This window comes from Onychostoma macrolepis, chromosome 14 (assembly GCF_012432095.1).
Source record: "Onychostoma macrolepis isolate SWU-2019 chromosome 14, ASM1243209v1, whole genome shotgun sequence".
Taxonomy (NCBI): Eukaryota; Metazoa; Chordata; class Actinopteri; order Cypriniformes; family Cyprinidae; genus Onychostoma; species Onychostoma macrolepis.
The window spans coordinates 32,378,907-32,396,596 of NC_081168.1; the positions used below are offsets into that span (position 1 = coordinate 32,378,907).

General features: G+C 36.1%; 1 long non-coding RNA gene across 1 annotated transcript; it reads right to left on the reverse strand.

Annotated features, from left to right (window-relative positions):
• Nucleotides 1–3,158: 3,158 nt before the first annotated feature.
• On the reverse strand, nt 3,159–5,345 carry LOC131553709 (uncharacterized). The gene is made up of 3 exons (XR_009274240.1): nt 5,081–5,345; nt 3,994–4,737; nt 3,159–3,797 (listed from the first exon to the last, which is right to left on the reverse strand). It is a non-coding gene; the product is annotated as an uncharacterized LOC131553709 (long non-coding RNA).
• Nucleotides 5,346–17,690: the final 12,345 nt, after the last annotated feature.

Consider the following 17,690-nt stretch of genomic DNA (forward strand, 5'->3'; position numbering starts at 1 on the left):
GCAAGACCTATGAAGCTTTTTGTTACTTTAAATTGTTGTAATTTTACCCCAGGCATGAATTGTTTCACTTTACATATTCTAATGAATGTTTATTTGTTTTTGTACTTGTTGTGAGTTGTATATGCTTATACAAACCTTTTTATAATTTTGGCATAATAATAAAAAAAATACTGCCCACAAATCTGTTTTTAGAACAGTAAAAGCTTTTTTTACTGTATAGTCCCCAGGTGGAAAAGACGTAGTATTAAATGTATTAAAAATATACTTGAAATTCAAGTAGTATGTTTATAATACATTTGTATTCCCAACATGCTTATTTAAAGTGCATTAAAAATATACTGAATTGCATTTTAATATATTTCTAAAAAGTATACTTGAAGTACTTTTGTATTAAATATATGCTTAGTTGTACTTCTAAGAAATATGCTAAACTTAAGCATACTTTTAGTGACGTTTTAGTGTATTTACAGAAAACACACTTGTACTCTTACTTAAAGTATATTTTATGTCTACTTTGCGTAAGAACATAACTGATGTGATTACACTTTGAAAGAAAAACAAAATGATTACACTTTTAGTGGGTTTTTAATGTACTTTATAACCATGTGTAGGCCTACTGCAATTTATTTTAAATATTTATATATTTATAATTTTAATATTTGGAAAAGTATGATATTTGAAAAAACAAAAACAAAAACATTTTTTTAACATTTACAATGTACAAACGTTTGTCAACTATTATGAAGCATTGCAATACTTAAAATATGTTGTTTAATATGTTGTTCAGTTTTACTTAAAACATTATACTTTGGTTGATTAGGCTGTTGTCCATTACGTACATTAATTGTAATAAGCTACTGAAATTCCCACAAGGATTTCAACATCATATCTGAAATGCTTTAAAACAATAAAATAAAATAAATAAATCTTGCATTTACTTGTGTTTAAATTCAAACAACACACTGACTGAACCTGATTGGTTCCAGAGCCATTGAACTGCTTTGATTGGTTCATGTGATAACGAGCTTGCAACAGCAAGCTTCATAAATCAAATATGATGTGCGTGCAAATGTCCCTTGAATGTGAAATTTAAACAGTTATATTATATAGAGCCATCCTGTATCTTTTGAGCATTTGGAGGAAACCACGCAATTCATATGGATTACTTTGGCGATGTTGTTGTTTTTTTTTTTTCTTGTTTTTGTTTGCGATTTAACTTTTTGAAATGTGAACATCGTCTTTCATCGGAGGGACATACATATTTCATTAAAATATCTCCGCTTTTCTTCCGAAGATGAATGAAAGTCTTAGATGGTTTGGAGGATCTTAAGGGTGAGTGATGACAGAATTAAAATTGTTTTGGGGGAACTATGAAATTAATTAGAAAATATAGCTGTATGTTCTTATTTTTACCAGCTTCTGCAAGCGTGTAGCGTGTATGGCGTCTGGCTTCGGAACCTCACTGTGACTTCAGGTAAGATTTGAAATTTAATTAACGTTATTTGTCTGTACCAATGTTTTTGACACATGCATTGGCAGGAAAAAAAAGTCTTTATAACATGTACAACATTAACATTTTTTATTTGCAAGATGAAGTTGTGTATTTATTTCCTGAACAATTTGGCTTCATTGTAATGAGGTTAATGATCTTTGAAAAACCATGATTATGAACATACAGTTACTTTGTCTTGAGCTGATCATCCAACTGTGGTAGTGTTTGTTGATAGGTGTTTATATTTGTTCAAGCTTGAAAACCTTATCGTCTTTATTTTCTAATATATATATTATATTAATATATCTAATATATTCTCATTAAAGATAAGAACAAAGATCAAATTGTAAGAAGTGTTGCTTATAAGAGCATACAGCACATCTGAAACTGCTGAGACTGGGGAGGTTTTTGACTATATTACCGACCAGGTACATTGTACTCAGCGTACTGTCATTCTTAAAAAGAAAACAAATTATCAATCATCATTTGCTTTTTGTGTGTGTGTGGAATATTAACATTTGCTGTTGTTCTGATCAGCTGTTATAGAAGACAAACTGAAATCTGAGTGCAGAGACGGGAATAGTAAGTATATTTGAATGTCGTATCTCCTCTGTTATAGAGATTTTTGAATCAGGCCTAATGGAGGGTGATTCGGTCAATCTTGGAAGAAAAACGTTAGCAATGTGTCCATTCCAGGTGGTTAATTTGTGTCATTCAGTCATTCATTCTGTTATTTATTTATTTTTTTGGATGACTAACTTATTTTATTTTTTAATCGTGGCAACAGTTGAAGAGAGTGTATGTTAGCATTACCACAACATACATACATATATGAAATACTCTAGGTTACAATAAACCACAATTATCAACATACCCTGTAATATTCACAGGTTGCTTTATTGAAATAATTTGTTATCAAATAATATCAGTGAGTTTGTACTTGAGCTCTGCTGACTGTAAGTGCTGTTGTTGGGCTTCTAATCATATGTTCAATGTAACTCAGAGAGTGCTGTACAGTGACGACAGACAAGAGGATAAGAATGGACACTCATATGTCAAGCTTGATGAGGATATTGTCAAAAGGTAAACTAAATTGTAATGAATATCAATGCAAATTATTATACATCATGGATGCAAATCTGTTATTGGCTAATTTTATATAAATTCTTTTCCCCTTTCACAGATCCTGTAATAAAGCAGTCTTCAAATACTACAGTGTCTGAATTGCAAACCCTTAGTTGCAGAACATGCAAGTCGTACTCAAAGAAGTGACCTCGTCCCACCGGCTCCCTCTTGGTCAGTCGTCACTATACTTCTGCCACAGACTTGTCTCCAACCCTCCACCTCTTTGGCTGTAGTGGGTTTTTCCCGTTGGGTACACCGTGGTTCTAATAATAAAAATAATAAGGTATATTTGAAGCATCGTTTTAATGTGCTTCAAGTACATTTCAATTGTATTTCAGCTCATTAGAAATGCATTAGCATTACACTACTAGTATATTATATTTATTAGTATTATATTTTTCAATATATACACACACGTACACTTTGATATTTAGAAAACTTTATATATATGTATTATATATATGTATTATATATTGTGTACATTACAAATATTCATGAAGTACATTAAAAAAAGTACAGCAGCATATATACTTTGGTGGAAAAAAAAAACCATAATATTAAATGTATTAAAAAATGCACTTGAAATACAAGTATGTTTATAGTATTTTTGTATTACTACAAACATACTCAAGTACATTTTAAAACATTATACAAGAAACATAAATGAAAAAAAGACTGAAATGCTGTGGAAGAGCTATCTTATCCATTTGTAGAACATTTCAGTTATACCTGTATTACTGAAAAGTAAAGAATTTTACATCAATGAATAAAAATTACAATGCAATTTTCTGAAGAAAAAAAAACATGTAAAGTGAATAGATGTGTGCGCAAAGACTGAAGATGATAAAGTTCAAGCAACAGAATAGGGAGGGATGGAGGGGTTTCGGAGGTGGACGAGGAGGTGGTGTAGTGATGGTGATGAGAGGATGACGATGATGCCCTGGCGGCTTAGATGTGTTTGGCACATGGCACAGACCCAGAACATCCCAGAGCTGACAACACACAGCGGAGTCGAGGGAGGGAGGAGCCAAGATGTAGATGGTGTGGCTGCCGACATCTGGGGGCCGACTGATGGAGACAGAGCTGGTGGATCCGAAGCCGCAGACTAAGGGCCAATGGAGCTGAGCGTCGTCGCAGGTTCCGGAGACCTGGGCACAGCCTAGTCAGTAGTGTCTTGCAGCTTTAGAAAAAAAACAAAACAGAAACAAAATTAGATAACAGATTTTTACATGAATGACTGAAAAAAAGCACAAATTAACCACCTGGAATGGACACATTGCTAACGTTTTTCTTCCAAGATTGACCGAATCCCCCTCTATTAGGCCTGATTCAAAAATCTCTATAACAGAGGTGATACGACATTAAAATATACTTACTATTCCTTTGCTTGTCTCTGCACTCAGATTTCAGTTTGTCTTCTATAGCAGCTGATCTGAAAAACAACAAATGTTAATATTTCTTACACGCACACACACAAAAAAGGCAAATGATGATTGATGATTTGTTTTCTATTTAAGAATGACAGAATGATGTACCTGGTCGGAAATATAGTCAAAAACCTTACCAGTCTCAGCAGTTTCAGATGTACTGTATGCTTTTATAAGCAGCCCTTCTTACAATTTAATCTTTGTTCTAATGAGAAATATATATTAGAAAATAAAGTCATAAGGTTGTCAAGCTTGAACAAATATAGACACCAATCAACCAACACTACCACAGTTTGCTGATCAGCTCAAGACAAAGTAACTGTATGTTCATAATCATGGTTTTTCAAAGATCATTAACCTCATTACAATGAAGCCAAATTGTTCAGGAAATCAGAAATAAATATACTTCATGTTGCAAATAAAAGAATGTTAATGTTAACTAATTTTATTTAATTTTTTTCTGCCAATGCATGTGTCAAAAACATGACTGGTACAGACAAATAACGTTAATTAAATACAAATCTTACCTGAAGTCACAGTGAGGTTCTGAAGCCAGACGCAGAAGCTGGTAACAATAAGAACATACCGCTTTATGCCATGGTCTGTCTGAATACTGGATTCTGATTGGCTGGCAGGTGTTGAACTGCAGGTAGTTCCAGGTCAGTTTAATCACGTTCTATATTAATGCGCTTCCTATAAACATTGGTAGCCATAGTAACATACAGTTACAGTTGAATAGTAATACAGACGAAAATAACCGTCATTTTTATCGTTCCGGTCAAATATTTCAGCACAAATATTATTAACATCTTTAATATGTGAATGCTGGCAAAAGACCATGGCATAAACGGGATAATCATCGACTAGCTGTGCATTAAACGATCTGAATGCACTCCGCTGCGCGTCGGGCGGTTCTTCGCCTCCACGTCCTGCATTCAGATCATTTAATGCACAGCTAGCCGTTGATTATCCCTTACATATTTTCTAATTAATTTCATAATTCCCCCAAAACAATTTGAATTCTGCCATCACTCACCCTTAAGATGTTCCAAACCATCGAAGACTTTCGTTCATCTTCGAAAGAAAAGCGGAGATATTTTAATGAAATCTGAGAGATTTATGTCCCTCCGATGAAAAGATTCATCAAAGATGTTCACGTTTCAAAAAGTTCATCGCAAAAAAACATCGCCAAAGTAATCCATACCCAGTCAACAATTTGATCTCACAATGATGTCACTATGAGCTCACAATATTCTCATGGTGTGGTCACAATGTGTGTGTCACAGTGAACTAAAAGTGTAACCACACAGCGCTCTCACTGTGTGCTCATACTGTGGTCACTGTGTGTTCATACTGTGGTCACTGTGAGGTCACTGCGCACTCACTGTGTGCTCATACTGTGGTCACTGCGCTCTCACTGTGCGTTCATTTTGTAAGCTCAACATGTGAGCTCATGTCCTTGTGTTAAATTCAATCTGTTAGTTTAGTGTGAGTTAACTGTGATCTGAAAGTTATCTAATATTGGTCAGCAATATCACAAACATGTAGAATTTCATCTTTTATTTCCTTCAAAGAATTTCTACAATTCAGTTTCAGTTGTTTATTTTTATTCATTTTCAGTTTGGTGTTGGTATTTGACACAAACATTTCAATTTGACAGATACATTCTGCTTCTGGTGTTGTTTTGGTGACTCCTTTTCGATTCTTAACTTCTATTTCTTTGTCCCCTTGGAAAGACTTCACACATCCTGAAACACACAGTAACACAATATGTCATTGCAATCAGTTGCTAACAACCTAACAGGTAAAAATAATTAGTTAAAATATGAAACAAATCATGCATCCATGCTTCCACAAAACATGCTTGTATAGTTACTGAAATATGATCCTGAGTTAGTAATGTAGTCTAGTAATGATCTGATATGGGAAGTATAACAAATCATAAATACTGATATGCAACCTAAAGCCAGGAAACACTTACCGAAAACACTTAGCTAAAACATTCTAACAAGACTGAACTGAACACAATTATGATTTTAAATGCTGACTGTAAACACTGACTGAACTTGCTCTGACAAGTTTGGGTGTGATCAGTTGTAAGTATCAAATTACATTCACAATCAGTCTAATAGTTGTAGTGTGTTCCTGGCTGAGCTGGCAAGATGGCTGGTTCACATGTACCTGGCTAATTTGCTAACCTGGGGTCAGGCCGCAGTGCATATTGGCATTATAATATCATATCAGCGAATGTGAATATCAAATAAAGAAACCACTCACCATTGCTCCAGAACAAAACGGCAATTCCACGGTCAAAAGACTCTGACACAAATGTAAATCACTGTAGTGATGTTCAATTCATGAACGAATTGTTCTTTAAGCCTGTTCATTCATAAGTAACTGAACTGAATCAAATTTTAGTTCCGGGCTGATGACGCAAGACGCACACCTGACGTTTGCTGACCCGTTCGTTGATTCGTTGAGTCGTTGATCCGTTGATAAATACAATTTTATTAAAACCTTCAAGTTCCTGTCGTCACCGATATCTGCGTGGGCAGCGCCAACATACAGCGCTGTGCGCTACGGGTGTCTCGAGTTCAAGACCGATCCCCTTTCCACTTCAGATCTAGTGTCCTATCATAAGAAAGGCAAAAACGCCTAAAATAAGTCTTGAACAAATACCCAGCAAAATGATTTATGTAAATGAATGTACTAGTTTGTGCAGATTAGGCTATATTTTAAGTTGTTACACGAAATCAAGGAGCTTAAGGAGTTTATCCCTCTATATACTTTAGACATGTAGAACATATCAGCGTTTCTGCATCAATGTATGTAATGTGTGCTGTAGGTGCGAAACTTTTAGGAATTTTTCCAAGATGTAGACCCGGGGCCAGTCGCGGATAGTTGGAGCAGTGACAGCCAATGAAATTGAAGCATTTCAACAGCTAGCCAAAGAGCGGAAATGATGTCACAGCCAATCAGATTTTGTCATGCATTTATTTGGACCGGGGTTCGAATCCCACTCACGCAGGTCTAAACCATTACACAAACACAGCTTTGTGCTTTTTATCAAACACAATTGTAAAATTTAACATTACAGCTGCAAAGTATTTTAAATTTGTGTATTATGAATAGATGATTAGTATTAAAAGAAATACAGTAAAATAATAGTATACATTACATGGTTATATCATATGAAAACATGAATTATATAATAATGGTTATATTAAACATGAATGGTCTCTATTAAATGGCTTTTGAAATGAAAATAAGAGGCATTTAAATTTGACTCAAACTAAGTAATACTCAAGTACTAAATGAAAATTGATTGAGAGATGGAATAATTTAAGTCACACTTAAGTTAAATAATCAATTAAGTGTTTCCAAAACCATATTTGTCCTATGAAAAAGAACACAGCACTGATGAAGCAATTTGTAATTTTCAGTTGTTTTTATTAAATGCTTTAAGCACTTTTTAAGATTAGTAAATACTGATCCAAAATAATAAAGTATAAAGAAAAATAGAATTCTGACAAAATATACATATTAGTCTCACACTGAACAATAAACAAATCAAAATATACAGTATATACATGAGTTAAATATTATTAAGGGGCAAAAGATCAAGAAATGTCATTTATTTTATTTTTTTCTGCCACCCATCTCAGACTCATTCAACTCTTTCCGGGTCATCTTTCTGCATGTCCTGAGGTTGGTAAATGTAAAATACTGAATGAATAATGAACATATTTCCCTGCTACGCCAGGAAAGCCTGTGTGTATGTGAGGACTGTTTGGACCCTGCTTCAGCTCCATTTTACAAAATCTGCACAAGCGACTAACGTGTTCAGTTTCAGGCCTTTTGTGTTTTTGCTGTCCTTTCTCCTGCACCCGTTTCTTTGTGTCCTCAAGTTCACTCTTAAATAACTCTGGGGTTTGTTAGTCCTTAATCACTGTAAGCATTGTACTTCCTACACAGAGGGGAAAAATGAATTAATTTCTGCATTCTGATAATTCTGATAGAAGCTCCACATGAGAACAATGATATGAAAACAGCGAGGGCACGGGCAGTGTACCAGTGGTGTCTGCAACAAGTTGAATATTTAGTTTAATGTGTAAGAAAACAGAGTTTCTGCAGGTTTTATGAAGGTTAAGTTAAGACATTTTAAGACCAAGTAAAGCAAATTTGAGGAACAAATGAGAAAAACAAAAATATGTTTTGTAGAACGTAAATGTCTGGAGAGAAACATAATGAGTTGTATTAACTTCAGAGTTTGAAAGTACAATTTCAACATATATTCATAATTTTTTAATTCATTTTACAAAAACGCACTGAAACACTCTGCTCCAGACGCTAGAATGTGGAAATATCTTTTACTGCAGCTTCAGATCATGCTGCAAAAAGTGCTGTTCTTCCTCAGTATTTTTGTCTTGTTTTCAGTGCAAATGCCTAAAGATTCTTAAATAAAATACATTTAATGGAGAAACAAAATAACATAAAATACAAAGTCTTGTCTGAAGTGATTTAGTGATTAAAACAAGAACTAATATCTGCCATTTGGCAAAAAAGTAACCTTAATTTAAAGAGAGGTTTTGATAGCTCATAGACTGATATTTGTTATTGTTTTAAGAATAAACTCATTTAATTTCATTACATTTTTCAAGACTTCATGAATATTTGCATCTGAAATAAACATATCTTAATTGAAAGATGCTTGATATTTGTATTGGAAGACAAGACAAAATACAGAGGAAGAGATTCATTCACTTTTTGCTTTGCATCCAACATTTTATGAATTTAAGACTTTCTGCTCTGATTTAAAACTTTCTTAAGGCATTAATTTGTGTACGGGTAAACTAAGACATTTTAAGACTTAAAAACCTGCAGAAACCCTATGTGCATGATGTAGTTGATGTGTCCAATATTTACCTGCATCTGACTGAGGATCTGCATGGGTACCAGGAGAAGATGACAGCAGTGTAGAAACAGTGGTCTCTACAAGAACATCACAATAGAAATATTACAAAAAAGCAATAATTCTATTACAGACACACACACACACACACACACACACACACACACACACACACACACACACACACACACACACACACACACGTGTCTGGTTTGCTGTCCTTGTGGGGACTCTCCATAGTCGTAATGGTTTTTCTACTGTACATACTGTATATTCTATTGTCCTACACCAACCCTACACCTAAACCTACCCCTTACAGGAGACTACAGGTGTTTTTAGATTTTCAAAAAACTTAATTCAGTGCGATTTATTAGCTTGTTTATTTATTTATTAGCCGTGACACGAGTCCCCATGAGTCTGTGTGTATTCAGGTTTAAGTCCCCACCTGAATAGAAAAACAGGTACACACACACTCACTCACACACACACACACACACACACACACACACACACACACACACACACACACACACACACACACACACACACACACTATAATACTTGTAATCAACAGATGACGTGTTAATGATGACAAACAATACACAGAACCGTAAATTACAGCCATGTTCATTCATAATTTGGCGTGCAAACAATCAACCTACGATAAGCTATGGTAAACAAAACAGGACAGGGTAAAGTTTGGAAACGAACAAAGTTTACTAATGTGATTTCAGCATTAACGGTAACAAAACGTAAACTGATGTCACATAAAGTATCTCACCTTTGACAGATGCGCTGAGAATGCGTTGAATTAAACAGTCGTCTTCTTCTGCGAATTCAAACTTCCCGCGGTGCCGAAACACGGAAGAGCGCCACGAGAGCGCTAGCGGCCGAAAGTATATTGCATCCGTAGTGGTTTAGCACTACCATTGAGAATGAATGGGAAACGGTTTAGGGCCGTTTAGCTAAAGGAGCAGCGGAGTTTGCCAAAGACGACCATCAGCCATCAGATTTAGTGGCGAAGATGGTAAACCGTGTGTCAAGCTCCTTTTGACACAATCGACCGGGGTTCGAATCTGCCTTATGGCGAACTTTTTTCTCCCTTTTCAAATTTCAAATCACATCAGAAAAGCATTTTTTTTTAATATATAAAATGAAGGAAATAATCAAAAAGTTGAAAAGAAAGTATCGGGTAGGGTTAGGGTAGGTGTAGGGAAGGCTTTGTCCCAATAAGGTGGCATCCATTGAAAATGTAAAATAAAATTTAAAAATCACACTCAATAAGTTATTGCATACTGATTTATAATGTATTACAATGCTGAGTGCAGATAATTGCCACTATTTGCAATAAGTAATTAGCAGAATACCCTGCTATTTTAACATAGAATAAATAGAATATAAAGCTATTTGCACTGTGTAAATAGCATATCACTAAAAATACTGCTATTTTCACTTAGTGTCGATAGCCCCAACCCCACCCACATACATGGTGAGGATCATAGTATGAGGATCACATGAACTCACGCTTTACTCACATAGTGAGGATCACAGTATGACGATCACGTGAACTCACAATGAGCTCACATACTACTCACATGGTGAGGATCACAGTATGAGGATCACATGAACTCACAATGAGCTCACGTTTTACTCACATGGTGAGGATCACAGTATGAGGATCACATGAACTCACAATGAGCTCACGCTACTCACATGGTGAGGATCACAGTATGAGGATCACATGAACTCACAATGAGCTCACGCTACTCACATGGTGAGGATCACAGTATGAGATCACATGAACTCACAATGAGCTCACATACTACTCACAGGTGAGGATCACAGTATGAGATCACATGAACTCACAATGAGCTCACATACTACTCACATGGTGAGGATCACAGTATGAGATCACATGAACTCACAATGAGCTCACATACTACTCACATGGTGAGGATCACAGTATGAGATCACATGAACTCACAATGAGCTCACATACTACTCACATGGTGAGGATCACAGTATGAGGATCACATGAACTCACAATGAGCTCACGCTTTACTCACATGGTGAGGATCACAGTATGAGGATCACATGAACTCACAATGAGCTCACGCTTACTCACATGGTGAGGATCACAGTATGAGGATCACATGAACTCACAATGAGCTCACGCTTTACTCACATGGTGAGGATCACAGTATGAGGATCACATGAACTCACAATGAGCTCACGCTTTACTCACATGGTGAGGATCACAGTATGACGATCACATGAACTCACAATGAGCTCACATACTACTCACACGGTGAGGATCACAGTATGACGATCACATGAACTCACAATGAGCTCACATACTACTCACATGGTGAGGATCACAGTATGAGGATCACATGAACTCACAATGACCTCACGCTTTACTCACATGGTGAGGATCACAGTATGAGGATCACATGAACTCACAATGAGCTCACATACTACTCACACAGTGAGGATCACAGTATGACGATCACATGAACTCACAATGAGCTCACATACTACTCACGGTGAGGATCACAGTATGAGGATCACATGAACTCACAATGACCTCACGCTTTACTCACATAGTGAGGATCACAGTATGACGATCACGTGAACTCACAATGAGCTCACATACTACTCACACGGTGAGGATCACAGTATGAGGATCACATGAACTCACAATGAGCTCACGCTTTACTCACATGGTGAGGATCACAGTATGACGATCACATGAACTCACAATGAGCTCACATACTACTCACACGGTGAGGATCACAGTATGAGATCACATGAACTCACAATGAGCTCACATACTACTCACATGGTGAGGATCACAGTATGAGGATCACATGAACTCACAATGAGCTCACGCTTTACTCACACGGTGAGGATCACAGTATGAGGATCACATGAACTCACAATGAGCTCACGCTTTACTCACATGGTGAGGATCACAGTATGACGATCACATGAACTCACAATGAGCTCACGCTTTACTCACATGGTGAGGATCACAGTATGACGATCACATGAACTCACAATGACCTCACGCTTTACTCACATAGTGAGGATCACAGTATGACGATCACGTGAACTCACAATGAGCTCACATACTACTCACACGGTGAGGATCACAGTATGAGGATTGTGTGATGTCACTGTGATCATCGCGTGATCTCACGTGTTGACTGGGTATGCATTGCATGGTTTCCTCCAAGCGCCCTAAAGAGACACGATCGCTCTATATAATAATACTGTTTAAATTTAGACTTATATTCACATTCAACGGACATTTGCAAGCACATCATATTTGATTTACGAAGCTCTCTGCTGCCAGCTCGTTATCATACGAACCAATCAGAGACGTTCAATGGCTCTGGAACCAATCAGGTTTAGTCTGTGTTGTTTGAATTTAAACACAAATAAACGTATTTTTTCTTCTTCTCTCATTTCAGATATGATGTTGAAATCCTTGTGGGAATTTCAGAAATGTATATTAGAAAATAAAGGCGTCAAGCTTGAACAAATTTATAAACACCTAGCTTATTACAATTAATGTATCATGTAATGAACAACAGCCTAATCAACCAAAGTAGCATAACCCATATTAAACAACATATTTTAAATATTGCAATGGTTAATAATATTTGACAAAGGTTTGTACATTGTAAATGTAAAAAATGTTTTTCAAAATATCGTACTTTTCCAAATATTAAAATTATAAATACATAAATATTTAAAATATAACCATGTGTAGGCCTACTGCAATATAAAGTACATTAAAAACCTACTAAAAGTGTAATCATTTTGTTATGTTCTTACACAAAGTACACACAAAATATATTTTAAGTAAGAGTAACATAAGTGTGTTTTCTGTAAATACACTAAAACGTCACTAAAAGTATGCTTGTGTTTAGTATATTCCTTAAAAGTGTAACTAAGAATATATTTATTAACATAGTATTTCTACTATAATTTTTAGAAATATAGTAATAGTGTGCTTGTATTTAGCATATTCCTTAAAAGTGTAATTAAGCATATATTTATTACCAAAGTATTTCTAGTATACTTTTTATGAACACATTAAAAGTATGCTTCTGTTTAGCATATTTCTTAGAAGTATAACTACATATATTTAATACAAAAGTACTTCTAGTATACTTTTTAGAAATATATTAAAATGCAATTCAGTATATTTTAATGCACTTCAAATAAGCATGTTGGGAATACAAATGTATTATAAACATACTACTTGAATTTCAAGTATATATTTAATAATTTAATACTACGTCTTTTTCACCTGGGTGAGCCGTGTGAAAGCGGAATCTTCTGAAATAAAGCCGCAATCAAGGAAACTACCAGATTCAAAATCATCCTGTTCAAAAAGGTTGCTGTTGCTGGTTGCACAGAGGACGAGTTTGGAGGTTGCTGCGCCACTCGTTAATTGGCTGTGTGAAACGGCACTGGATCGGAATACGGTACTGTGAGTTTGGAGTATCTTGGTTGGAAAACAACCTCATTGACTATGCTTGGTCTTCAGGTAGGCCTTGATCCATTCATTCAGCTAACTCGACGAAGATAATTACTCATCAGTAACTTTCAGAAAAGATGGGCTTAGCGGAACTTTCAAAACAAACTCTCCTACACGCTCTCAAACAAACTCTCATATACGCTTTCGCACTTGAACTGAACTCATACTCACACAACAAACAAACCTCATTTATTTCTTTTTGAACCTTACATGTAAGAAAATTTCCGTCACCATCATGTTTGGTTTTGATGAATCGATGCATGAATTACTGTCTAAAGCTTTGAATTTAAAGTTGAGATCTAAGTTCGTATTGATACTTTGCATTGTTTATGATATGCTGAATGATTCATGAGATGACCTAAATTCAGTGGTTTAATTGTGATTGTTGGTATGTTTTGAATAAGACAAATACCTTAAAGTTCAAGTCCCATTATTAGATTAAAATGAAAAGAAAAGACAGTTGAAATTTTAAGAGTGTGTTGTGTTTTGTGACAAGTGACTGACTAACAGGGGAGGGCTGGTCTCACTACGTCACAAGGTATAACTGAAATGTTCTACAAATGGATAAGATAGCGCTGCCATAGCATTTCAGTCTTTTTTCATGTATTATAATGTTTTTTGTATAATGTTTTAAAATGTACTTGAGTGTAGTAATATAAATATACTATAAACATACTTGTATTTCAAGTGCATTATTAATATATTTAATAGTATGTTTTTGTTTTTTCACCAAGGTATATATGCTGCTGTACTTTTTTTATGTACTTTATGCATATTTGTAATGTACACAACAATATATAATACATTAAAGTTTTCTAGATATCAAAGTGTGTACCTGTGTATATACTGAAATAAAGCAGCTTTATAATACACAAGTAGTGTACTGCGAATGCATTTTTAATGAGCTGAAATGCAATGAAATGTACTTTAAGTACATTAAAACAACACTTCAAATACACTCTAACTGTAGTTCATGAAGTATTAAATGTACATTTTAAATGTATTTTAAGAAATACACTTTAATTGCACTAAATATACTTTTTAAATATATTGCAAATAGATTAAAATTGAACTTAAACATATCTTGAAATATACTTAAAGTTGTTTCAAAATAATACATTTAATATGCAGTTAATACAGTATAGTTTTAATATATTAAGTGTGTCTGAAAAAGCACAATTTAAATATATTTCTTTTTCAACTGGGTCACAATGTTATATTGAGTCACATTTAATAATAATAAAAAAAAAAACACTGATAAAGGCTTATTGGTATTTAAATAGTATATGTTTATGTTGAACTTTATTCTAGAACAGATGGCCCTGTATTAAGAAGTATATAAAAAGTGTTTCTGTTGCTCATGAAAACATTTCTGAAACGTCTGTGCATTTGACAAATATAGCATGTTAATAGGCTTGTTTAAGATGCGCCTCGCCTCGCCTGAAATGTAGGGAGAGCAGGCGGCTGCAGTGAGGGGAGGAGTGAAATAAACACAGTCAAGACGGACAGTTCTGAGCTCTGGAAGAAGAACAGATAGCTACGAGATCAAAGACAGATATCGCCTTATTCTCACTCATATGCTGTGCTGCTGATAAACATGATATCATTTCAGTTCTGTTGCCTTTATATAAAAATAAATATGATGAACAAGACACTCAAAGTGCTTGCTGTTTAATTCCATACCAAAGGCACATTTATCATTCATTTTTACTTTAATACAAACATGTATTTTAGATTTTTATAGAAATATGACATCACATCTCACACAGAGATTGCACTGTCATAGTGTTTGGAAATATTCATGCATAATTTAGATAAATAATCGCATGAAATCAGATTTAAAAAATAAAACATTTTAGAAGAGAACGCAGCATCACGGTTGTCTGAACCAATGAGCATTAAGCTGTGTCATCAGTCAGGCGTTTCCCATCATGCTTTTGATCAGAGCAGTCGGTGGAGAGCTACTGCGCGTGCTGCTCAATCCGACACAGCCGCCTCGCCGTCGCCAGAGTTTTTTGGCACACGTCAGCATGACATCAGAGCAAGGCGGACGTAACTCGGACACTTTTCTAAACGGCATGCATCTCGCAGTTTCACAAGTTGAATCACAAGTTTTTGCAGTGATTCAATTAGGGCTGTATTTCATGTAACAGATGAATTCACATGATATATTTGTATGATTGTGATTTAAAGCCTTCTCTGATGCACACTTTTTTTTTTTTTTTATTATCTCTAAATGCGTCGTGCATTCCCAGACAGCAACATGTGTTGGCCCACATCTGGCCCGTGTGAAATCCATGCGGGCCAGATCTGGGCCGACACTGCTTGCACGCTGGTTTATATGCTGCACGAGTCCTCATATATATTTGTTTGTGTTATCCAGAATAAACGAGGACATGAAGGCAAGAATTCCAGTAGTTTGTCCTTGATTTCTACACAAGGCAGAAAACACACCGCTACAGCTGGTGCCGCGACCGTCGCTTCAGTGATGCAGCACGCGAGTGGAGGCGTGACCGGGTGCACCGCTGCAACGTGACTGAGTGGATGAGACCTTCGCCATTTTAGAAAATGAACTGTGAACTGAGATATTCCTGATTCATTAAAACTTGGTATATTTGGGGACCTGAAATATTTTGATTTTTGAATTGAATTCATTCTTCAAAGGACTTTCAGTACTATTTTGGGTTATTTTGGAGTGTTGAGTACTTAAATTCTAAATTACATTGTCGATTTTGATTTGATAGTTGTTGTTTTTTTTTATTATAAGAAAAAAAAAAGTCAATAACAAGAAGTATTGTGATTTGAATATCTGATTCTGATATGGAGGTTTCTAATAGTCAGAGCAGTATGGGACGAGGGAGAGGGGTGCTGAGGTTTGCCCATACACAGATTGATGGAGCTCATCAAATTGGTCTACTTTTCTCAACCCCGATTCACACAAGAAGTATTGATGTGCAGACACCTACTGTGTCTCGGTCTTGTGCAGTCTCTGATGATTCTGTGCTATTATCTGATGTGAACGCTGTACCCGTGAACCTGATTAATGACACTGTGAAACAGATAGGCAGTAGCATTGGCCAGAACATTGTCACCTGTCTGGAATCGCGGGTTTTGGCCAAAACAAACAAAGTGACTCAACTTTCAATATGAGTGAACTGTCAAAAGTTAGCTTAATTGTTAAGCATGATGTTAATGAACCTCCATATTTAAGAGGTGATGGGGAGGAGAAGATTTCTGTTCATGAGTAAGTGGAAACAGTAAAAGTGTACTTGAGAAAACGTGAAGTGCCGCTGAAAGACCAAGCTGATGAAGTATTGACTAAGTTGCAGGGCAGAGCACGTGATGTGGTGAAGGTTGGACTGAGAAGTAACCCATTGATCGACCTCAGTGAAGGTCCTTTGCAAAATGAGAAGTCATTTGACTACTGTATTAGGCTGCACAATGCTATTGACATTGCTGGGGAAGGACTGAAGAGACAGGGTAAAACTCTAGAGGACCCCTTTCGTGAAGTTACTGTAATGTTCATCAGGAACTGTCCCGATCCAGAGCTGTCTCTTATATTCAAGTGTAAGCCGCTGCATGAATGGACTGCAGCTGATGTGCAGGTTAGACTGGATGAGTATCAAAGGGAGGATAAGTTTCAACAACGCAGGTCTAATGCATATGTGAGTGGCATTGCATGTCATGCTCAGTCAGCGGATGTTTGCTCACAGTCGTGGTTTAGAGACCGCTGCTGCTGGGGTACCTCCACCCCAAGTGACTGAGCAGTCTACTCAGCACCAGTCTTTGAGTCGAGTTATCAGTCTTTTGGAACGAGTTTTGGATCAGGAATCTTGTCAGCAGACAGCAAGAGTGTTCAGACCTCAGCATAAAGGAAGGAGTGCTGTGCCTAAACAAAATACAGCATGCAAATTATGTGGTGATGCAAGTCATGATACTTTTTCACACTGTCGAATAAACCGTCTGTGCTTTAACTGTCATGCCTCTGGCCACAGAGCATCAGCTTGCTCTGCGGGGACTGCCAACAAACCACAAGTTCAACAGGGTAGTCCTGACTCTGGTCAGCTGGGAAACTAGATGGCCCACATGAGGAGGGGACTAGTGGAGGCCCGTGTGTAATGTCCCCTGACAGTGAGGATATTGACTTGGAATCTGTTTATTCTGACTTTTGCAGTAATGTTG